Here is a 25,965-nt window from a genome sequence, read left to right as displayed (position 1 = left end):
TCTTTTTTTCGGAGGTGTATGTTTCCTATGGGGTGATGCGTGACTTCTGGAACAGTAAGTACCATTTATGCAGGAGGTCGGTGCCTATAGCTATGCTACAGAATAGTATTGTAAGCATAGTTAGAGTCCTTGTGGCATAACTACAATGTGGAGAAGTGAGAAACATGTACAGCAGGCTAGAAACAGGCAGCCTTCGTGGAGACGGCTGTATCTGCTGGCTGGCTGTGAGTTGTACACTTCAGGCTTGTTTTTCGTTTTAATAACCAGATTTACTCTGCCTGCAGGGAATATTTTCTAAGGAAGGAAGGTAAGCCGTATTTCTTCTTATTTATATGACTCTGTTGTATTATTTTTTTTTTGGGGGGGGGAATGCATGTTTATAGCACATAGTTTTATAATACAATATGATCTTGTGACATCTAATTAAGTGTTTCAGTATTTGTTCACAGTAAATCCAACAAGAAAGCATATTTAAAATCTGGCTTATTATTCAAAATACACTTGTAGAAATGCTACGCAAAAAAGAAGTTAAAGATAGAGTTTGTATTGAGCTTTGACTCTTTAATGTTATTAAATAAGAGCCTACCCTACCTAAATAACAATGTTGTCAAAACCTCTGAATTTTAGATATTTTGTCTTCTTAAGACACAATTTACTGCACTTCTAAATTTCCTATACGTGAATGGAGGCTGTTCTCTAGAGGTAGAAGAGGCAGAAGGTTTTACAGCTTGAGCTGTGATAACAAAGGAATTTGAAGGGGCATAAAATATGATTATACAAAAATCTTGGATTTTAGGTGATTCAGTAATGTGATTTAGCAAACTGTTTTTCTTAGACAACATGCTCTTGAGTTGCTACACTATCTGGAATTAATTAATCCATTCAGTGCTATATTTATGTTCTTCATTTTCACATGGTATTCAAAACTTAAGAAAACATCTTTGTGCAGAGCAAAGACTGGAACTCTGGTGAAAGTGTAAAACCTGTGTTACGTTACTGTGGGAATGAAATTAAGAGATTCAGACCTAACTTTGCTGAAGAGAACTAGGTGTTTCCGTTTAACTGCTTTAAGATGAGCACTTTATGTTCTTGTGTACAGAAATATACACACTGATGTAACTACTTGTACTGCAAGGATCGTGCAAACGGGAATGTGAGCAATTTGCAAAATACCCTACAAATGCCTGCTAGCATTTACGTTGTTATTATTATTATTACTACCACCACAACCTTCTAGTTACACATACTGTCTTGAAATCATGGTCTGTTAACCATTTTGATCCTATGGAGGATTTGCAATCAGAATTTTTTTATCAGTCTTATCTGCTGCCACAGTCTGCAGAGTGGCTGGCCGTGGGGCGCTGGATGTCCTCATGAACAGCTGCAGTGTATATCTAACGTAGCCTTTACACGCTCCTGATGGCTTCATGTAAGGGCCCCATCCACACCGTTCTGTGGATCCACGCTGGAGTCCTCTAACTTCCTTTGTGTTTGTATTATTGCGTTTTCCACGTGCCACTGGCTTTCCCCTGCTGCTCCACGCTGGCCTCACCCACCGCCTCTGCAGTGCAGGCCAGGCCTCACGTGTCTCAGTGTCAGTGACCGTAGCAGTGGCCAGAGGAAGCTATGACAGTGGCCTCAGGAGGGGAGGGTATCACTGAGACTTACAAAGTGCTCTGAAAAAGTGTGAGAACCTCAGGAGGTAAATGCTGCCCTGTGGGCTGGTGTGTGTTTCACGGAAGGCAGGACTGCAGCCTGCCAGCAGCACAGGTTGCACAGGTATATGGGGAAAAAAGCATTAGAAACTTTCCAGCCATGGGATCACAAAGCCAATATAGCAATATTACCCCGTAAAAAGCATTAAAATATAGTCAGCTGTATCATCCATGTATTCTCTGACATGGCTATAGCTAATCAGGTGTAGCTGCGGCTGAAGTGTTTAAGGTGTATAATTGTATGTGCCAAAAGAAATGGCAAACTGCGCAATATTAAAATTCTAACATAAAGCCACTAATTTTAACCAGTAGTGACTCACAGTGAACCTCCATTATATCACAAGATGTATCAGTCTGGGTTTGTGCTTATGTTTTTCACCCTGTTACACTTCTCTATATATGAGTCTGCAGTGGCAGTAAGGGCCCTAAGCGCTTCTTTATGTTAGAGTGCCCAATTAAACGCAAATATTCACTTGAGTAAAATTCCCATTTGCATTTGGTGGCCCCATGCCCTCACCTGCAGCCAGGCAGGGATCACGATACAGTCACACGTGTGAAAAACATACTGGAGCCTGTTCTACTACCACTGAACTTAACAGCAAGACTCCCTGTGTCAGTCAGCATCATAAAAGATGGATTAATTAATTTCCTTCCATTATAGCCTTCCTCTGAAAGTTGTTGCTGGTTGGTTTTTTTTTTGGTTGGGTGGTTGTTGTTGTTTTGGTTTTTTTTTTTAATTTATTTTGTTCTAAATGTCTAGTATAGTTGACAGAACATTGAACAGAAGATGCTTTCTGTTCATCAGTACAATGACCTGAGCTAAACACACATTGGAACCAGCAGCTCAGGACAGGTGTATTTGCAGGTTGAAGGGACCTTCTTGCCTGTACTGTTGTTGTGTGTTCACTTGCCTGTCGATTCTGCATTCTTATCAGCTGCTATAAAACACACAAGTTCTGATCTGTAATGTTTGTATCTATTTGGACAAGAGCCCTGAGGATAGGAGGGCCTGTTGTGGGTTTGGTTGTTGTTGTTGGTTTTTTTTTTTTCACCTTACAGTTGCTTTGAATTAATTGCAACTGCCTATGGAAATATGATCCCCTAAGAATGTAGAGAAATGCATTATTGATAAGTATGTATAAAATACCTCTAGATTCCCCTGCACTCTCTCTGCTAGAAATTTCACATCATTATTCCCAGACCAAAATATTACAAGGAAAGAAAGACTGAAGTGACTTGAGAGGAAAATGGCATTTCCAAACCAAGCATTGCAACGCAGGCAATTCAGAGTTAAACAGAAGAAAATCCAAATGGCTTCCTAGATACAATTAAAACACCTCAACAGCTTACTCCGTTTTTGATGCCATGTGATAACTGCAGGATGTGATAGAGGTAAACAATTTTTCAGTTTCATATTAAATTATATAGATATGATCAAAAAACACTTTTGGCTTTAGAAGTATCCACAGTATCAGTTCAGCTTCTTTGTGGACTATAAATGTACATCTGGTCCGTGCTTTCAGCTGCATGACTGTAATGTAACCAAAAGTTCTGAAAGTTGAATGATTTCTGACCAACAAAAAGGGGGAAACAAATTCTGGAATGGGAACTGCAGTGGAGGCAATGGGTTTCCCAGGTCTCAGGCCAAGAGCTGCTTGTTGTGGGTTTTCTAGATCCTGTTAAACTCCTCCTTGTGTTTGAATTTGTCCTAACGAACACAACATTAAAAATGAGCAGGAATTCAAAATATGGCACCTTGTGTGCCTGAAACCTTGGGATTTTTTTTTTCCTAACTACATTTGATACTCTTTCTGCTACAGGTCTTGGTCTCAAAGTTTAGCAGGGAATTGTAGCCACAAGCTTATTTGCAACAGTAGACCCCGTTGGTAGGTAGCCATGCACAGCCAATGAACTGGCATCAGTGGGAAATGCTAAATTGGAAAACGCTCTTAAAGTGGTGGTGGTGGTGGGAATATTGATAGACCATAGGATTGCCACTGTGCTGTTCACTTATACTCCATATTTCACAGAGATTGTGCAGAAGTGAATGTACAGTCAAAATATTTCACTGAGCCCTTATACTTAGTGAAACGTTCAACAGAAAAGCCTTTTTTCATACTCACCCATTTCTGTTTCTTCTGCCTCCTATGCTCATTCAAAGCCCGTCTCCAGTGGCACAACAGCCACAGCAAACCGGCCACCCCTCCGACCTGCAGGCAGTAAGTGACGGTAAGAAGCTTCACTGAGATGGGAAACGCAGGCGATGCCACGTCCTCTGCTCCTAAAGGCAATGCCCTGGCTGGTGGGGCTACGGGAGGGCGGGGGGATGCAGAGGGGCCTTAGGGAGGGGAGACTGTATGCTACATACTTCTGACTCCTATGCTAAAGGAGAAGTGGAAAAATGTCATTATTAAGTAACTAAAGAGGGGGTGGGACATCTTCGGTCTCTGTTTTCACAGGCAGCTCTTCTGTAAACCTGCCGTATTTATACCTGAGCATCATGTATTGAAACTCCAAGTCACCCAGAAAATTTAACTTGTCAATCAATATTGTGACCAAGGAAAAAGTTTCCATAACCCAATACACTACAAAAATGTTTACTCACATACATATACCCAGTCCCAGCATTACTCTTCAAAACCAGCTTTAAGGTCTTTTTATTTGCACAGAAATGTAGCTACCTGTGCCACTGCACCTGTAATATCTGTAAGCTGACCATATGTTTCATATGAGCTGAAGCAGCTAGATCCCATTTAAATTACCGTTTTTGGTAATGACATTTTTGCCTTTCCCATTGCTGATATAGCTTGGCCCATATTATGCATAGAGTTAGCATGGATCATTGCCATTCCTTTTCTAAAAAGGAATTATCTTCTTCAAAGCTTGTCTGTACTGAACTTACCACCTACCTTTCCATGAGGAGCAGTCTTGGTCTTTGGCAAGCTGATGGGCTTTATCTGGTTACAAATTGCTAACAGTTTCTTCTTTTTTGGTATTCCGTGTTTGGTTTATTGCATTTAGGAGTTGGAGCGCATCCTTTCCTCTGCCACAGAGCTTGATGCTAGGCGATCACTTAAAACAAACTTTAATTATATGCGCTTTGTCTTCCAAATGCCCAACAGCTGTGTGTGACTTGCTAAATTACTGGGTTCTTGCAACAGCTTCTGAAGTCCACAGGAGTATGTGTAGGATGGATTTCTCTGTAAAAGAATAAAACCCTGCAACTTTCTGGTGCTTCAGATTGTTTGCCCCAATTTAGACAATACTTGTGACCTTAATCTCTGGGTCTTTATTTTATTTTATTTTATTTTAAGTCTCTCTAAACACAATTCTTTTCCCTTATAGGGCACTTTATGAAAATAATTTCATTAACAACTGTGAGCCAGATGATGAATAGGTGAGTGTTAGGGGGAAATCCTGCTGGAAATGAGTGCTCCCATCATCAGTGTTGTGTGTGGTAAATTAGGAGCAGGTTCTTCAGGAAACGAGCACAAAAAGACTGAATTGCTGCTCGTTGAGAGTTTGTCTTGAGCACAGAGTAAGTTTTGTGCCCCATGCTGTTGGTTCTTCTGTCCATCTCAGTCATCATTTTCCCATTTTGGAAAGCAATCTTCTTGTCACAGCATCGCTGCCCAACCCAGCCACCTTTCCCCCGCCTTCCCGCTCCTCTCCCAACAGCTTTGCATCCCACCGCTTCCCACTTTAGGGCCCAGCCCTTGCCCTGTCAATCCTAATCCTCTCCGAATAGAATTTTTTTTTTTTTTTTTTCTTTACTGTCCCACTTTACACTCCCCTTCCTGCCCTCCAGTTGAGCTTTTGTTTCCAGTTGCTTGGCATCAGGCTGGTCCTTTATTGTTCCACTCTGGCCTTCAACGTATAGGCAGCCCCAAGCACCCAGAGGGAACACTGGGTGCATTTCCCGGGAAGAACGCCTCCTTCCTTGTTCCCCATCTCTGCCGAGTCCTTCAAGGCACACAGGCACAAGAACACTTCCCATAGTTTTAAGCAGGGGTAAAGCCAAGAGCTTACAAACGATGTGGTAGTAACAATTAATAACAACAACAAGGGAAACAAGGAGGGGAAACTTCTCCTCATGGAAATGCCCTGTGTGGAAAATACCCACTGAGTGGTTAAAATCTGGCAGGACTGTAAGCATCAGAGAACAAGGTCATGTAAAGGAGAAGTGCTGAGAAGCTTTAACATAGTCTGAGTTACCTGCATATACCTCTTGCACCCATGCCACGTACAGATTTGTATGTGTATACCTTCGTACAATTGGGAAAAGAATGACTTTATTATGCATATCTTCTCTTTGAGAGCAACAAGAACATCCTAATTCTGCCTTTGGGAAATATATATATGTAATTTTGGGGGGCTTTAGATCACTAGCTAATGCGCAAAAGTTATAAAATTGACTACTCCAAAGAATTTTAACTTGCAGGGGTTATTTGGGGATGCCAGGGGCAAAAAATAAAATATAATTGTCAAGAGGTCTCATAAATGTGTGAAAAAGACTGGATACCTAACCATAATAAAAATTTGTATTTATTTATAAAGCATTAAAATGCTGTCTTAATTTGGTATTGAAAAATTCCCAGCCTTCCTACTGTCTTGGATTTGGAGAGGTCCTTTCATTTTCAACTACAGCAATGGCCCAGGGACTCCTGGCAGGTACACACTTCTGAGCAGCTAGTTTATCTTAGTTGTAGATGAGTAGTCCACTTGCCTCCACAATTTCTGTGCGTTCATAACGATCGGCTAGGCTGGAAAATATTTGCAGTACTACGTATTTAGCCACAATACCTAACAAGAAAAAACGTCATTGTGCAAAGCACTGTTTGAAGGGAAGAGCAAAGATCTACACTTTGGAGTTGATTTTTCTCCAACTGATTTAAGAACAGTCCCTAGCGTTTGAGAAAGCAATGCGCCATTTTGGGATAATCAGAGGAGGTCATTTTTAGAAAACACAGAAAAGATACAGCTATAAGCTGTAAGTTGAAAGATTCACATTATATATGCAACCCAGGTTTTGAAGAACCTCACTGCAATTCTCTTATCTATTTTTATCCAAAATGCAAATGCACTTGTAGTGATGAACTGATGATTGCATTTAGAAGAAAGTGTGACACCCCCCCCCGCCCCCAACTAACTGTAGATTCAGACCTTGATCAGGTGTTAGAAAAATTAAAGATTTAAATAGCAATAATAATTTTGAAACTAATTGGTCACTCTTGGAGCATTCATAAATTTACATATAGCAGAGTGTAATCTAATTTGAATGTAAGCCTTGAACAGACTTCCATCTGCCAGCATCAGTTCTTAAAGCTCCTTGTGTCTTTTATGAAGATTGAAGAATTTATCAGGCCTGGGTTGGAGTGACTTCTTAAAATGAGGTAGCCAATATTCTGTATTTTTATCAGTGGTCACTTAAGTGTAATGCAAACAGATCATTCACACTCATGTAAAAACCTACCGAGTAGATAGAGCAGTTTCTGGATTTTTATTTAAACAACTCACAGTAAGTCGCTCATTTTCATCGCCCACAGACAGAACACTGCATTTTTAATAGACAGTTCTGAAATAAGAAAATCTAGAAAACAAACCGATATATCCTGGAATATCAGATGTAGAGAAACTTGATTTGGACAGACACACAATTTACACCATAAGAATTCATGGATATCCCCATTATGTGTGTCTGGGTTGTAAAATTACTGTAACTGTAAAAGTTGGGCTCTTTTTTTGTTCTGTTTGGTTTTTAAAAAAGGTGATTATGAACTACATCAGGGCTGTGAGCTCATTTAAATCCCTTTACAATCCAGGTTTAGTCAATATAGCTGCACCAGAATGAGAAAACTATTTAAATGAGTGAGCTGAAACTGCAGTTAGATGAAGGAACTTGGTGGCTTTTGCACAATTAGGAATGTAATTTTTATCGGTGATGGATGAATGTCTAGTTATTTTAGAAGTGTCCGTCACCAAGTTTCTTAACAGGATGATACATTTACTCTTTCCCCCCATCTTTAAAGATTTACTGCCATTTGCAAAGTACTTTCATTTAATATTCTTTCCTACTCCCAAATAGGTTTATTCAGTTTTCTGACAACTAATCTATACAGACAGCACAATGGCTACTGAAACTGTATTTAATAGCTTCTCAAATATTAAATTTCCCGGTTGGATTAAAATGTAGCCCATTGGGAAAACTTGAAAAATCAGCACATCCAAATGGCAGACACAGAAGGACCTGCCAGAAATTCGAACTCGTCTGACGCTGAGATAAATCAGAAATCATGGGTTATTGCCTCTTTCTCATGATATTTTCAAAGCTGATGGCCACTAGAGCCTTGCTGCTGCTTTCGTTCTGTGCTGCTCGGTTGGCAAGCTGGAGCATGAAACCTTTCAGGGTTGGCAAACTGCTTTCTGCATAACTTTAGATCTTGCCTGTGCCTTCGCATCACAGCAGAGACGTGGAAGGATCTTAAGCAAAACCTGGAGATTCTATATTCAGATAAAATCTAACTACACAAGGAGAACGCTAGGAGTGGGGCATGGGGGGCGGGATTGAGACATGAGGCAGATGTTAGAAGGGATGGGACTAAAGTCTGATCTTCATTGTGTCTTAAGAATGATTGTTGGCAGGATACGCTACTGAGCTATAAGCCAAAGCATCTCATTGAATGCCTGCCCATCTTCTAGTTCCTGCTTATGACCTCTTCACCATCAGCAAAGGTGTAAAACTTCACTGAGAGGCATCTTTGCCTTCACCTACCTCAGCTCTGCTGAGCACTGGTCATGCCCAACGTGCTACGTTCCTTGCCGTGCTGTAGCTGCGCTCGCACTGAGCACGGCCTCCAGAAACCTGCCACTTCCAGCAGCGTTTCTTTGCTTCTCCTCCCTGGAAATTGTCGTTTCACTTTCAGAAGCTAAATCAAGAGGTATTCATTTACAAGCGACAGTAACACTTCACCAAGCCCCCCACCCCCCAGCTGCCTGGGTGCTATTGGGATGGGCAGACCCGACCTCACAGCGGGGAGCCACATCCCTCAGCAGCCCCTGCCCCTTGTTCAACAGACAGGTCACGGTGTCCTCCTAAGGGCAACATAGGAGGAGAAATGATTCCTCATCAGAAATGTGTCCTTCTAAAGCAGACCATAACACTTAAAAAATTCATTTGTACTCCTCAGAAGTAAAAAAGGAAAAAAAAAAACCCTCAAAATTGGCAGCTGGCTCATAAGCACCATGGCTGGTACCTCCATGGCAACTTCACGCATAAAGAATCTGAACTGGCTTTCTTAATGATGGGAGCTCCTTTCATTCTTAAAAACTTGCTGAGGCCTTCAGGCTTGTAGCTTCAGGTAGCTGTTACTTGCAAAAGCTACGGAATACAGTAGTTAATGAGTATAAGGAAGAAGGGGTTAAAAAGGAAGACAAGAAAAACCAGTTTCATGCAAAGGTGAATGAAAGTGAACCAAAAATTGAGTTCCATACTTTTAACTGTTTTGCATTATTTTTACCACATCTTTGCATAACTTCTTCTGGTCAGCAACAAATCTGGGAAAACACAGAAATGTCTATGTTTGCTTGTGTTGCTAAATTTTTCCAATTTGCTTCCGTGGCCATTAGGACTATTACATTATTCCAGCAACTGGAGAGAGGTCAGCCACCCCCCACCACGGGGCTCCTCCTGGGGAGCAGGGTGACAGGCTGGCCGTGCCTTTTTCCTCTGTGTGGTCCAGCCAGACTCCTCCAGTATCTGGGCAAGTACACTTACCTGGGTGATTTTCTTATCTATTGTTATATTTTGACATATTTTTGTAATATTTGATGACCAAGTACTAACTATAAGCTAACACCTATGCCTACTGCAGTCGATAATACAGTTTCTTCCATAATAAATATTTTGTAAGTGGGCTTACAGAGAATATAAAGATAATTAATTCATGATAAAAAGTACATTTATACTTATATTCATGTGTGCACATACATTTGCAAATAAGTATTTTTAGCATGGCTTTAAACTACTCATATGCAAGCATTTCACCTTGTTTTCAACAAGGTTCTTCGCTTGTTTACATTTTGACACTGACAAGGGGAATACCTCTACTTGCTTTTGCAATGTTTTGTCTTCCTTTCTGCTGCTTGGCTTTGCTGGTGAGAGAATGTAGATTAGTTTCTAAATAACTGTAATTCCTCAGATGACATAGTGGTATACCACAGATCTGAATTTCAAGAGCCACTACGGTGTTGGGTGAACCAGATTTATTAGCTATTAATAGCGAGGCTATTTCAGGCATCAGAGGCTGCACAAGAAAACCTTAAGTGCTTTTATGTTGGGTCTCTATGCTAAACTCCTAACTGCAATCTCAGCAAATTCCTTCTGTGTTTGTGGAAATCAGTTTCATAACATTTTCCTTATTTTCTTTGGATAGCCTTCCTGAATTTTAAGTTATTCTTCTAACTCAGATATGTTTGTTTTATGTTTGCATCTTTCTGTCTGATACTCAGATTCCATCTTTCCACGGTGATCATCAGGGTTTTTTTCTTTGTCCTAATACTGCTTTAGACTATCAGCAAATGTTCATCTGAGGAACCTGGGGCCAAATTTGGCCAGATTTGGCCAGATTGCTATAAATAAATAGGCAGATGTTACTTTCCAGCTGTCTCCCATTGCTGTCCACACACGCTGATAAAATGCTTGTCTACAATGCTGAAGACTGAAAGGAGACAACAAGGCAAAATTAAAGTAGCAGAAAGATACACTATAAACCCCAAGAAAATTAGCATGTGACAAATTGCATCTTTCCGTTAAAAAGAATTAGCTTCCAACCACTGAAGTACAATGTGATACCTATTTATCAAGTTAAATTGTTTTCTTATTGCAAAGCACAAGCTTAATTACAAAGATCATTTACATATGGATGGCATTTGCTTAAGCAATATTTCTAACACTGTATGCATAAATATGATCTAATTTCAATTTTTTTTTTTTTTTTTTTTTACCCCATGCTTTCAGAAAATAGGCAAACATAATGCTGGAAACAATCTCCTGGATGATCAAAATGCAGCCCCCTACTTACCCAGGGAACTGTGCCTGTAGCATTTTCCATGAGCTGAACAATCCTCATCATTAAATAGCTCGAGTTGTTATTTTTTTGTCCCCACTATTTGTATTAAAAAACTACTCTAGAACCTCACCACTTTTATGGTCAGAAACCTTCTAATTTCCAGCCTAAATTTATTCATGTCCAAATTACACCCATTTGTTCTTGTGCCAACATTGTCTACTAGAGTAAATAGTTCTTTTCCTTGCCTACTGTTTACCACTCTATTGTGTTTTTAGAGAATAATTATTTCCTGTATCAGCTTTTGTTTCTGCTAAAGTAAACACACAAAAATTTTGCAGCTTTGCTCTTAAAACACATTATCTCTGGTAGTCTCTGCAGGCTTTTTTTTAACCTGTTTCATCTTCCATGAAACATGATGAAAAAAAATCAGTGCAAGATCTTTCAGGTGCCTTAAGCAATGGTACAGATATTTTCCTTTTCTCTGCTAAGAAATAGCTTAACTGGTTTGTCCTTGGATGGTATTTGCTTTTTTGTGGTTGTATCCCACCGGCAACTGAACAACCCTGCAGCCAGCTAATATGCGTACCTAGATCCATCTCCTACATTGTTTACAACTAATAAGCTCCTAGTTTATAGCAGATTTTTTTTATTAATCCTCGAGTGCACGTCTCCACTGCCAACACTACACATTTAAGAGTCAGTTTAGCAGTGTGTATTTTCAATGTGCTTTTTCCAAGGGTAACACGCGGCTGGGATAAATTGATGCTAAAGATAATGAGAAAAATAAAAAGGAATAATGGTGGGAGAGAAAGAGAGGCACTCAGCACACTGAGAGCACCAGGCACAATGTATTCAGGAATAAGGAATTTTCACAAGTGCTTCAGTGTAATAGGGTGAACCGTGAAGGTTCGAGGGTGGTATGGCATGTGCAGTACCTCAGGAAATTATTTTTTGGTCTTATGGAAAAGCTGCTTGAATATTCCTTTTTAGTTGGGGAAAAAGCTCTTTGATGCATTAGAGCAGGAGCTCCCGAAGGCACCTACGGAATCTATCAAGGTGGTGTGAAAAGAGCGTGGGGGAGCATGCAGCCCACCACCTCCTTCCCAGAGAAGCTAGGGAAGATGCTTCTGGGTTGCATTTGCTGCCGGAGCAGCTTGAACATCTTTCCTGGCGTGCACCTGAAGCTCAGCACACAGCTGGCACAGTCACAGGAAAGCAACCGATGGTGGTATCTAAAGCACATTAACTTGGAGAGTCTCTGCATAAGAGTGCTCCGCAGGGGTGGTATTAATCACAAGGCATTTCCTAGAAGTTGCACCACTGCAGATCTGCCTTTTTACTTGGTTTTGCTTATTTTTTAAAGTTGGTGTTAACAGTTAAAGACTTGAGACTTTACAGAGTCTGTGTCTTTGAGGCAACAGTGCAGTATTTTCTTTACATGACTGTTTCAAAATCAGTAGGATTATTACATCAATACTCCTCCGGTTGTTCACAGTAAAAATACCCCTTTGATACTACCTGGTTGTAAAGTTTCCATTCATTTTGGAATGAAAAACATGTAACAGGTTTTAACAGGCATTGACATTTTCAGAAACAACTTAATGATTTGGGACTGCAAGTTCAACTAGCTAGGAACTTGGAAACTTTGAATCTTTAAGAAAAGGATTGACATTTCCTTACTTTGTGGCAGAATCCAGCAATTTAAAAAACACTTTCAGTTGTACAATTATAGAGAGCGGAAGACCAGTGTATCCCCATACTTACCAGCAAGAGCTTCACCATTTGTTAGAAAGATGAACTACGTTTTTGAGGGATTTTTTCAGAGGGAGGAAGATTATTTAAAAACAATCTGATAGGTATTTTTTGTTAAAATTTTATGTAACAGTGCTGGAATGAGAAAATGTATTCACAAGAGTTATCTGCTAGGGCATGCAGCTTTACGGACTTCTTGAAAAATCTTCTTGTCCATTTTAAATTTGAAGGGAACCTGCTATTGGGAGGGGAATCTCTATCTCTTCAGGATTATTTTATTAAGTTATTAAAAGGCAGTTTTTCTTGATGTGCCCTCCTTGACCATTGCAATATAATGCCTTCTTTGATGTTGAAGTGGTGAAGCGAACATATTAACTTTTTGGCGTATTATTAGTAATGTTTAATGTGTTGTATTCTGTTTAGGGCATCCCTGTGGAGCTGATGGCTGTGGACTGACGCCTGGTGTACCAAGCAGGTCTGCTCTGAACGCCTTTCAGTAGTGACATAACAGCTTTCACCAAAGGAGGAAGAACTCTTGATATTTTTTATTTTGTTAAGCTGAGTTTGGAAGGCTTTAATTTTATAAATCCCAAGATCTGTGACTTAAGTAAACCTAGCACAGGCAAACAGTGGCTTCAAAAAGTAATTAAATTGATATTTCTGTCAGAAGAGTTTAATTCCCTGTGACCCATAAGTCACTATATTTTAGAAATATTTAAGACACATTCAAACATCACAAACTTGCAGGGTGCAACCAAATGATCATTCTGACTTGACAAGATTAATTTTGAAGCAGTTCTTACCCCTGACTTGCCTCTTTCTTTTTTTGCTAGTTGTAGTTAGTAAAAGTATTTGTCAAATTGGGACAAAGCTTTGTCATCAGTCCCTTCTCTTTAGACATCGACAGACACTGTGCTGCTAAAGGAAAGGGATTTGCAAGGTGCCTTACAAAGGGGAATATGTCACATGAAGGAAGACTCGCAGTGGATGGTAATACTATCCTACTGGGTTTAATCTGGTAGAGGTGTTAAGCTAATTAAGAAAGAATTAAACTATACATGACAGATACCAGTCCCATTGTGTAACATACTGCTGGAGGATACACAGAACCACCGGGGTGATGAAAGCGTTGCAAGAAGGTATATAGAAGAAAAATAAAATGTAATTGCTGCATGTGAGTATAGTGAGTTTTGCAGGTTAACATGGTATACTTGTTTGACAAGATGTTCTTTTACATGGTATAATTTTGCCATTAATACTGATTCTTTATAGAAGATATATGTGAAGTGATTTAAAATAGCTTGGGGGGGAGGTCAGTGAAGAGCATGGAATCACCCTTCAGCAGTTATTTATATGGGAAATGTTTGCATTATTCTCTTTATATAAAGTAACTTTTTTGTCTTTTTGTGCAGTACCTTCTGATGCCATTTTAAAATTAAAATCAATCACATTTTTCCAAGCTAAGAAAATTTATATTTCTATGAGAAACTGGCCTCACCAATAAATTAATATGAAATGCCGTTTGGCATCTATATGAAGCATCCAGAAAATATTTTCTATGTAAAAAGGAGAGAGGTTTCTTTTCTCGGTTATTTTCTCTCCATTTCTTGTGTGGCGTTCCTTTCCATTAGCTTTCTTGGAGCTCTGACTCAGGGCAAACAGATCTGTTGCTTTCTAAAAGATGATTTATCAGTTTGGAGATACAGAGACAAAGTTGTATTTAGGCATACAAATTTTCGGTTGTCTTCTCCATAGTTTTATCCTATTTCCATTTCTTTATACACTCAAGTCACACAAATCTATTAGACAACCTCATTAGATACCTCAGTACTGTAACGTTGGTGAGATTAAGAGAAGAGGGATAAGGTGTACGTACAGCAGAAGATATGCTAAGTTTCAATTCCACATTGTAAGGAGCTCCACCTTGATTCAAGTGCAAAGTGGGAAAAATCCCACTCTGGGAATTGGAGGCCGTGCATCAGCACAGGTGCTGTTGTGCCACACATCTGGGGGGGTATGTGGCAGCTGACGGGACAGACCCTGCGCCTTGCTCCAGCACTGGCTTCTGCTTCCCCTCTGGTCTCAGACGGGAGTGGTTTAAAATAATGAGTCTAATATAAAATAATAAGTCTAAAATAATAAAAGTCTAAAATAATAAGGCTTTTGGCAATTTGTTCCTGCTTCAAAGTAGTTTAATACTTAGCACAACTCCATAGCAGGCGAAGATTTTTTTGTCTTTCGAGTAACTCCTTAGGATCAGGCATTTCAGGGCATATCTGAACCCCTGTAGATGACTGGAGCGTTGTACACAATCAGTTGTTGACGTGGTTAAGAGAAGACAGAACGTGTGCTGTGCACAGTGCTTGTACGTGACTAGTGAAACGATACAGCAGGTCACAAATGCGTCCCACACCCGCAGCCCACGCATTGCCCGCTTCTTCACACACAGAAATACAACAGGCAGCACTGCTTTCGGAGGCTCTTTGGGTTCTTAATGGAGCAAGTAGTCCTAGGTGGAGCTGGGAAGTGAAGGAAATTTTACCCAGCGGGAGCCAAACGGCAGTCACGCAGGAGCTAGGGGGGGATGGTGCAGCTTGTGAAGGTTTATCATATCATAGGTTACTGTCATTATGAAAGAAACTCATTAAATAAATTAGAATAAAAAATGTTAAAAAAATAATAATAAATTAGTAAATAAATGACCAATTCCTCCCTTGCAAGCACTTTCTATAAGTATATGAGACATCTGCAAAACGGTGGAGCTGAGAGGGAGATAAGGCTGTTCACACTCCGCACTCGAGCTGGATGTGGGTTACTCCCTTTCAGGTGTGTGGTCTAAGCTTCAGGTGATGGGAGTGGTTCCATGTTTTTTGAAGTTTTGTTTTTTTCTTCTTTTTTCATCTTCCTCCTGGTGCTTATCAGTCTGCTTTCTCATGAACGGTGTCACTAGTAGAGCACTAACCAGCTGTCTCAGCAGGGCTCTTTGCATTTTGCTACCAGGTGTATACTTACCCTGGGTCACCATGCTTGCTTTTGCGTTACATGCTTTCCTCTCTATTTGAGTTTCAGCTGAACAGTCTGTTCATTTAAAAACACTATCAAAAATGAGAGAGAAGAAAAAACTTACCCTTACGAATCACTTGCAGGTTCCCCTCCAAGTTGGAAGTTGTTCTTCCTTTTTTCCAATCCTATGACTTTATTTTCAGCTTTGTTGAGCCTTTGCAGGCTTTGTGTCCTTTCCAGAGTCCTGGCAAGTGGATTACTATAAATAAGAATAGATTCTTAGAGGCTTTCAGTGTGAGTAGCCAGGTTGAAAGTCCTTTTAACAAATTCAATCAGTTTAATTACAAAAAAAACCCCAAATCTTCCAAACCACTCTCCCTTTAGTAGCAGCACAAAACCGCAGGTGCTCAAACAAAAAGGAAATAGCAAATCCATTTATTACTTCAAAGGATAAAATGTTAATAGAAAGGGTACTTTTAAAGTAATATGTGTGAGTGCTATACACATGAACGTTGAATATATATATTCCCTTAAAATCATCTAGTAAGGAAATAAAATGTCCATTTGCATTTTACTCCTGCACATAAGTTTATTAAGATAATATATGTATCTGTGTATGCTGAGCCATTGCTTTGCATCTGCCTCAGCCTGTCCAAGGTGTATGAATATTGACTGTTTAATGTACACCCCATGGTGTATTATTGCTTACTGAAAGCATAATACTGCATGACCTTGTTTTTTCTGTTAATTATATTTTTTCCCTTGTAGAAAAGTAAGTTTACTCATTCTGAATCGTGCCAAACCGCATAATCTGGAAAGGAATATTGTGGCTCTACTTGGAAAGTACTAATTGGGCTTCAGCCATCACTGGGAAAGCTGTATAGTCTTTTATTATTTTAACTGGCCAAATGCCCTTTGTTACCACATTAACAGTCTCCCTATGGTGCCTCTAACTTTGGTATTATTTTCACTTTTACGCTAAATTTGACCAGATGAAAGACACGAACCCTCCAATTTTGAAATAAAAAAATAGCATGTTTTGTTAATCCTGTACTTTAGAGGGAAAGCCTGTGAAAATGATAACCTGTGTCCGCTGTTTTTGTTCAGTAAACCCCTCCTGCCAGCTGTTCTCCTTGGCAAGAGGAAAGATAATATTTTGGTGTCTTTAATTTCTCCATTTTCGAGCAGAAGTTTTGCTTGTGTCATCATTTCAATCATGCATGTTAACATCAGCCTGGCAAACAATACTGCCCTCTATAAAACCTCAGTTTGGCCGGTATCGCTGCAATGTTGCAATAAAGTTGTTTTAGACTATTAAATACAACTTGAGTCACTGACCATGAACTATTGCAGGTGCTCTGGGCTGTGCCTTGAAAGTCCTAAAGACGACAGTGACACAGACCTATAGGTGCATTTTGGTCTGATGCCACTGGGAGCTAGAGACACAAAGTATCTGAAGAGACGGGGCAGTTGCTCACGCGCCTTTGGTCCCTGTCTCACCAGGCAGACTGGACAAGGATCAGCAGATGGTAACTTAGGTCCAGCCTTAGAAAATGAGAAGGGATGGCCAGCCAGGAACGCTGGTGCTTCTGAGACACAAAGCGGCCACCTAAAGCTCTAGGCTTAGGCAGACACGCTTCCCACATCGACACCATCCAGCTCACCACGTGTACAGGGAGCGCTCTCCCTCCAGCTCAGTCTTTGACTGCAAGCTTTAAATTCTGCTGAAGCAGAAAGGGTGTTCTCATCATGTTTAAGACCATTTAAGAACATCTTTCTCCATTTTCAGGTAACCTGAAGGCTGAGTGGTTAGAGGCATATTGGATCCCACACCTTGGCAGAGGATTATTTCTGCATATGTTCTGGGACAGCTCAGCACTAAAGTCTTAGAAAGGAATAAATAATAATAATAAAAAAGTCTTGATTCTGCAACAATTTGTTTGGATCCCTTGTAGGTTTCAAGGATTTCTTAAACTCCTCGAGGGGCAAGATAAGCCAATTGATCAGGATAAAGCTAGGTTTCAAGTCTTTGCTTGTCTAGATGTTAAAATGGAGCATGGAGGAAGACAAGGAAGTCTTTTAAAACAAGAATTCCATTCATTTGTGCTCTACTGTAATTATACCACTGTCTTTAAGCCTTCTGAGGTTTATGGGGCTTGTGACCTTCCCAGTATGTTTCATAAGGGAGACAGTATATCCTTGCACTGCCCCCCACCAGAACTGAGCCCTTCCATCCGTTCAAGTTGTCTTAGGCAATTCACTGACCACCGTAACAGCTCCTTTACAGCCCTCTACTTGTACTTGATTGTGTAGGGCACATTCCAAGCAAAGTGGGGATAGTTCCTGCATTTTGCCTACTTACTGCTGCTGTAACAGCTTGATGTAAAGGCTGATAACAAAATAGATGGTGCATGTTGATGGTGCCCAACAACCACACTAATGCTATCATAATTATACCAGAATGCAAGTTTGCTTTTAAATACATTTCCCCTGGCATCTCCAATATGTGGATTTAGAAACGAGTCTTTTTCCAAGTTTTAATTTCCTCTACAAGCATATAATAATTCACTGCCTTTTCCTGCCCTTCAGGTTAGCTCTCATCACTGCAGATACAGCTACAGGGACGTATCATTTGGCTGAAGTGTTCTCGCCTGCTGGACTGCCAGAGCCTTTCAGGGTACATTTCTGGTAAGGTAAATCCATTAATCAATGGCAAAAGCACTAGGGAAATATATTTTAAAATGACAAAGGCATTTGGGTAGCACTCTCACAAGTTACTTGCCCAGATTTCGCTTTTTGCAGTTAGTATGCCTCATGCAACAGCCTGCCTGGTTCCCCTGTGTTTCTAGGTCATTATTCCTGGGTCCTGCAGTTTCACCAAGCGGTTCTGGATACTCGTCCCAGAGACCTTGGTCAGAGGAAAAATAAACCCAGCCTCTCTGGAAGGGCAGCATTCCTCCGCTCCTGCTCCAAACCACCACCACGGGTGGCGGAGCAGCGGGTGCCATGCTGTCCTGCACAGCACACAGTGCAGTGGCTGGTGCGGCATCGCCAGTGATGCACCGGTCCCTGCCCCAGGGTTAAGTTACTGGCACTTGCCAGCTGTGAGCTGGGTGGAAGAACTTGAGCACCTTTCCCCTTAGGAAAGGCAAATATTGTAAATCACAACGATACCAATAAACAAAGGTCACCCATTAAGAGAAAAAGTAACATCTTCAATTTTTAGACTTTGCTCAGAACAACTTGAAATATGTAGACAATCACATAGTCTTAAATGAAAGGAAAAATAATTGGGCAAAAAGCCATCCCTGCCCACAACATTTGAAGCAGGCCAGGAAAGCCATCTGACCTGTTGTTGGGGTCCTGTATCAAACAGCTACACTGACAGTAACTGTAATGAAATTAGACTTATTATATAAACATGAGCAACAACAAAAAAAAAAAACCCAAAAACAACAAACCGAACAAGAAAGCCACTATGGTAGTGATTGAGTTTAAGAAAAAGAAAGTGGAAGCTTGTCAAAGATGTATCAGAAGTGATAAATCCAAGAGGAAGATACTTCCCAGCAGCCTGAAGTCTCAGAGTAAATACTTTAGAAAAAAGCTGCCATGGTTAAACAGCAGAATTATATTAAAAAAGATTACATCCCTCAAGAAGGGGAAGGTGAAAATAGGACATAAAGCATAAACACATCATATGCCCCAAAAGACATTGACAGCCATCAAAAGCTCATAGTTAATCCTTTCTGTAGCAAGCAGGACACCTGCCAAAGAGGTAGTGGGAGCAATAGATTGCCAAGATAAAAAAGGAGCACACGGGGAAGATAAGGCCGTGGCAGTGAACCACATGAATTCTTCACATCCCTGTTTGCTATAAACTCAAGGAGGTCCCCTTGCTGGAAGCCTTCTTTATACAGCGCACATCGGAGAAATCACTGAAAATTATCTATCAGTAGGTTTCTAAGAAATAAACTAGGCAGTAACAATTTCAAGGAACATCCAAATCTGGGATTAGTTGGGCATGGAAAAGGGAAGATACAGAAGAGAGCTCTCTCAAAGCATGAGCACCAAAGACAGATCAAATAGGGAATGGAAGCGTTTGCATCATGAAAGGCAGTGAAGAATGTTGCATCGAATCATTAGCTGATTCAAAACAACTAAAACCCAGAAGTATTTCCTCATATTGCACGTTGGTAACTTTGAGTTTCCTTGCTAAAAAATGTGGCTTACAGAATTTGACATGAGTTTAAGATCTCTTGGACAAAGTCAACCACCAGAACCTATTAAACAGGAAGACTCTACCTCTGACTTTGGAGGTCACACCACAGGAGCTGGGATCATAGGGCAGGCAGTTATCACTACATGCTCGTCATTTTATAATAACCTTTAGTAATCATCCTCCACTTTTCGCCACTTTTCATCACTTTTAGAGCCAGAATACTGGGCTAGAGGCACCTTTTTTAGCCTGGGCTGGGACAGTCCTTCTTTCATCCCGCTTTTAAGTAGCTCCCGCAGTTTGTGGAGAGCCTTCTGTGGATTCATCTGAGTCAACCTGAACAACAAGAGTCAGATCAAGGACTCCAAACCAAATTAAGACTGAAAATGCTAAGAAGTAAGTAAGAGAGCAGGGTCAGGAAGTAATATACACAAAAGATAAAGCAGAATTAAACTTGCATATAGTCTTTTACTCTTAAAGTAGTAAGTGGCACCACACATGAGATGACAGAAAATAATTCTTCATCCCTGTAAAACACAAAAAATACTGTCTTCCTTACAGCAGGTGAAATGACAAGAAAATTGCAATGTGTCCTTAAAGTGAAAGAAGCTTAATTCACAGATTAAATCTATATCAATACAACTAAAAAAGAGCTCAGCAAGTGGATAAATAATTATGCATAGAAAATGAAGAATAAATTAATATATAGAAGTAGTATCATAAAAACTAACCATTACCTATCTTTTTTTTTTTTTTTTTTCAAGCTAACTGAAGTAATCCCATAGCTACATAACCCATATAAAACTGGTCTTGGTCATGTCAGTCCTCTGTCATGAAAAATGACTGAATATAAAACGTCCTTTCATATTTGTTCTGTAAGTGAAACCCTCACATAGTATGAACTGCTCAGGGTTCACGGGCTTCCACAGGGCTATGAGAAGCCACAGAAGCTGAGAACCTGCCCAGCACGTACCACGTTGGCTGGCACAGCAACGCCTTAGATCCCACTTTGGCAAAAATCAGTTTTCAATGTGCTCATCGCAGACAAGAATGTTAACTGACCATTACCTGAGATCCTGAGATCCTGGCACACCAGACTCCCCCAGCAGAAGAGGAGAGAAGCGATGGTGCAGAGCCTGCAGCGCCCCATTCCTGCAGCCCTTTCTCAAAGAGGGGGTCCTGGGACCGGCGCAATAAAGCAATACAGGAAACCAAAGCAGCTGTGCGATGTGCAGCTTTCATTTCCACGCAGAGCAGTGCACGGCTTCAGTAACTCAAAGCCCCTCGGAACCCAAGCTAGGACGAGAGGAATTTCTCCCACTACCAGCCCCTATGAATGAGCATTGCAAAGCCCAGCTGTCAACCTCCTCCTTCGTGAAATGCTGGAAGATTTATTCACAGCTAAACCCACGTGTTTTCTAAATTGTCATCACAAAATAATAAAAAATCAATCAACAAAAAAAAAATACCCAACAGCAAAGATAGGACTGAGCTGCTGTCCAGAGACTTTTTCTTCTCACGTACCATCAGAGGTCCTGCCACCTCACAACCTGCTCCAGCCACGGGTCGCTTTCATGAGATTTATCATTTGCTTCGAAGTAACCAGACCTCAGGCCCATTGCAATTATAGAGCCCCCTAAGAAATTCATCCTCCAATTGTCGTTCTTGGTTTATCCAAGAATTAGCAACTTCTCTATGAATTCCTCCGCCAAAATCAGTAATCTTGTTAATCTCAGCCCCCATATTTCTGTTCTGCTAGCAAAAATTCTCACAGTGCTCTTTCCCAAGAAAGACAGAAACCTTCTGTTCCCTTTTTCCCATACACTCAAGAAAATATCCCTGACCATAAATGATTCTACTACATTTATTCCCAGCAAAACCCCTGAGACTTAAATAACTCACTTCCAGTTTCCCACCTACATTTTCATTCGTTCTAATTTCTAGGTCAAATAACTGCACAAAATAACTTAAACTTGATAATATATAGGAAAAGTTTTGCTTTGATTTTTTTTTTTCATTTTCAACCACTGAAGCAGAGCTATAGTCATTTAGCAGACATCATAACTTGAAGTTAAGCAGTATTTTTTTTCAGGATGTACAGCTAGAGAGAATTTTTCCATTATAAAGCAATTCCCTAATGAACCATGGTTAATGTATCAGGTTGTTTACTGTGTAACATTGAAAAAAATACAAACCATATTTCATTATTGTATGAAAGAGATATGTAAACACGCAAATGTTTCCTGTTGTTGTAAGTTTTAAGGAATGACTTCTGTAAGCATTTATCTATAGTACATCTAAATTAAATAGCCCTGCTAGAAGGAAGAAAAAACATTTTGTATTCATTTAGTCGTTAAACAGAATCAGGAAGAGTGACTAAAATAATGGTTCCCGATTATTCATTACCATTACACTTTACTTGTTGGAATAAATACCTGATAAGAATCGTACCAGAACTATAGCTGTTAATGAATGATTAAAGGCTAGGGAGCAGATGCAAAGGGAAAGTAGAACAACAATACCTCATTTGTTTTTCTTCTGGGGACACTTCTGTGGTTCTCCTCCATTCTCTTCTACTGAGCCTTGCTTTCAGATTTCTGCAGTGCAATGGTCTGAACTGGGACTGGATTTGGACTCTTTCCTCCCCCGTTGAAAGCTCTCTTTCTTGAAGTGTGACCAAAAAAAAAAATCAAAACCTTGACAAAGTTTATGAACTGAAAGTAATAACAATGTAAAAAATGCCAGTAGAAATATTTTATTTAGGTGATTTTTAAAATATTTCAACTTGTAATCTGGTTCCCGTACATTTTGTAACTAAACACCATTTTACAGAAAACCAGAATTTTTAATGTGAAGTGCCAAAATCCCATTTTATTACATTTAAAGTTTTCAGGGCCTTGACATCTGATTAGATCTATTCCCTGCAAAGTTTTGGTTTAGACAAATAGAGGCATTTGTGGTTGAAACTCATTTTGTCAAAAAGCTCCAGCCTGGCTTTGCTGTCCATGGTAGTCCGCGCAATATCGCAGGGAGCTTCTAGTATATGCAATGGCTTGATCAGCTGGAACTTGGATAACATGCGGACATGGTTCTAACTGATCCCCAGATGACTAGGAAATCTGTGTCCCGTATGCTGTTTAAAAAGGGAGGTTTAAAAATGTAATTAGATAGGAGAAAGAAACAGAGCTGGCTTCTTTTTTTGAAAATCACCATCCTATTTTTTATCGAGTCAAACCCCATATATTCACCTAGTCCACAGATCGCTCCACAATCACTTACAAGCTTTGTCATGTACTACCTAAATTCACCTGGAATTTTGTTTTATTGGCATCCCAAGAATTTAGGTCACAGAGAAACCAACTTGAGAACCCAGGAGATAAGTAAAAGCATCACGGACGAACACAAATCAGCACGCAGGCATTTGTGGCACAAATGAACACTTCACCAAACCAACGTCTCTCAGTCTACATCAGTCTGCAGGTTCCTGGTTTTCTTTCTCTTCCCAGGGGAAGTGCAGAGCTTTACGTAGCAAATCAAAGCTCCCTGACTCCTCATAGGTAAATTTTCACACATCTCTTATAAAAAGCTCACAGACCTCTAGGACCCATGGACTACAGGTGGAAAGCAGCACCAGCACCAGCGCTCCAAACTTGTTCCCACATGGAAACTCTTCCCAGTGTGCACAGGCTGTGACGTGCCCTGGCACCACTTTTAGAAAACCCATCTTTTACAAGTTCAGCTCCTTTCTAGTTACACACACAGGTGTGTGTTTGTAAGTGACTTGTCCAGGTGACAACAGGAGACCGATGGACTGTGATTAGAAAGTAGATCGATGATATAGTCCTATAGTCCTGTGTTTTCTGGTTCCAGTTCAGAGGATTTTACCCAACCACTTTGAGAAAATTTCCCTCCTGCTCAGTAAAGAATTGTGCTTGTGGTACGAAATAGAAATGTTGTCATGTTTCTTGGGCATAATGAAGGGCTCGTGGCATGAGCAAAGACTTTGACTTTACACGTAAGCCTTACTAAGACTGAGTTACCTTTCCAGGTGGTGGGAAAGAAGGGGAGAGCATGAAGAGCTCTGCCAGAGCAGTTTCCCCAAACCCTGCAGTGGCAGTTTCAGAGGACTGCCAGCTCAGCTGTCTGCCTCCTGCAGGGGGGTGCCAGCCCACGGCTGCTCCCATCGCTCTCCTGACTGCAGACCGCCCCCCCCCCCCATACAGCCGGGGCTCCTTATGACACCCGCACATCAAAAACAAGAGGAAAATTCAGTGCCTGGAAAAGCCCGTCTCCCTGAATGCAGGGCACAAGCACTTGGTTGTCTTCTAGCAAATGTATCCCTGCATTCACCTGGTTGTGACAGTCGATTTGGGTTAGAAATAACCAGAGCTTTTTTGGGGCTGTGGAAGGGCAGGGTTCACCTCTGAGTTGTTGCAAGGCTCCATAAACAATTTACCAAGAACAACTGGAGGAGGGCACAGGCTGCGAATAAGCAGCTTGGGGCTGTTAAGGTGGCGTTGCCAGTGAATGGCACCGCTTCCCTGCCCTTTCACTGAAACAGAGCTCGAGCATTTGGATAATCAGTCACAAGGTCTGAGACACGGGAACGGTACCAAGGAGGTGGGCCAGCACCTGCTGCAAGCGTCCCAGGCTGGAGCCACGGAGAAGGACACCTGCCTGCCCTGGGAGCGGGGCAGCAAGAACCCTCCCGTGTGTCTGTGAATGGGTGTTTTTGAGAAGCCTGTAACTCTGAGTGGCATTTTGAATGAATTTTCACCAGACAGCCAAAAAACCTCCTGCTGTCAGATGTGCCCACGTACCAAGTCCTTGTCGCAACACACAGAGCTACTACAGTTCCTCAGCAAAATGCTTGCAAAAATATTTTTAAGATGTCAAAACCATCAACCTTTTCCCTGAGCTGCGTTCAACAAACTAGTTTGATCTGAAACTTTTCACTTGGAAGCACACAACAGTTTTGGAGATTTCAACCCCCAGAATGAAAACTTAGCACAGTTAATGGCATCTGAAATTCCTGAAGGCAAATGCTTGGCTGCATGGTTCTTTTGCCTAAAAGTCACCATGTCTCGCCTTTCCTCTTTTCTTGTATCGAACCCTAAGCCATCACCTTTTTTCAGTAACACTCGGGCCAGTATACAACACTAAAGCATATAGAAACGACTGATATGAAAGGGCTGAATAAAGGCATTTAAAAAATAAACCAGAAATAAATAATGTCTTAAGAATAACTGTTTTGTTTGCTCGCTGTTAGACATCTGTTCACAGACACCGCAAATGAGCCACATTGTGTTTGGGTTTAATAGTAATGACTTTGCAGGGGGGCCTTCTTTCTCCTCATTGTTTTCTCTTGATTTCTAGGGCAAACAAACCTTCCCCCCCCCCCCCCCCCCCCCCCCAGCCCTTTAATAAATTAAAGCTGTTATAGAGTTAGAAGTAAATAACTGCGTAGTATGGAAACTTAAATCCAGCAAGCCTCAAAAGCTATCCAAGGTCCCACCGTTCGTGCAGCATCAAACCCTTTCTCACTCCCTTCTCCCCGGTAGTCCCCAGGACCAGTCTGCGGTGACTGAGTAGAATTCAGGGCAAAACCTGGCCTGAAAAACATGGAGCCAGCCGTCCTCCTCCTTCCCGCTCCCTGTCATCTGCTAACACTTTCAGACAACAAATAGCATACTGGATCCAAACTGTTTATTTTGCAGGGAATGCCATCTGCGTGGTGGCAGCTGGGGTGGGAGGAAAGGCACGTAGATGGATGAACAGCGATAAATATAGATGGTAGACAAAATTAGGAGAAGTTCTGCTGCTTTCCAGTGTTCTGGATCTTTGCATGCTTCCATTAAGTGGATACAGCTCTTCTTAAGCTGGTGTTTGAACATCTGGATTATTTAGCATGACAGCAAATTTGAACAGAGATGTCAAACAAGCCGGTTTGGGCAAAATGCTAAGACTACTGAAAATGCTGAAGTAATTTCTTGTTATATTCCATTTTTAACATATTACAGTATACTGGAACTAGCAACAGAGGGAAAAAGAAGATGAGAGTATTATCAAAAGGAGTATGTCATAAATCATCCAAAATGAAAAATCAGTGAAGATCTGGAGAGAATATTTCTTTCAAACCAAAGATAAAATCATTGTCCAGATTATTGACAGATGAACCCGAATTCTATGAAGGAATTGCTGCCATAACATT

General features: G+C 40.8%; 1 long non-coding RNA gene across 1 annotated transcript; it reads left to right on the top strand.

Annotated features, from left to right (window-relative positions):
• The first annotated feature begins 327 nt into the window (after window positions 1-327).
• On the top strand, window positions 328-25,030 carry LOC114014674 (uncharacterized). Its single transcript, XR_008731582.1, has 4 exons — window positions 328-3,944; window positions 12,959-13,010; window positions 18,128-18,226; window positions 23,803-25,030. It is a non-coding gene; the product is annotated as an uncharacterized LOC114014674 (long non-coding RNA).
• The last annotated feature ends 935 nt before the right edge of the window (window positions 25,031-25,965 follow it).

Source organism: Falco cherrug, chromosome 3 (assembly GCF_023634085.1).
Source record: "Falco cherrug isolate bFalChe1 chromosome 3, bFalChe1.pri, whole genome shotgun sequence".
Classification (NCBI taxonomy): domain Eukaryota; kingdom Metazoa; phylum Chordata; class Aves; order Falconiformes; family Falconidae; genus Falco; species Falco cherrug.
The sequence above is the reverse complement of the archived record's forward strand: the minus strand, read 5'-3'. Positions and strand labels throughout refer to the sequence as shown.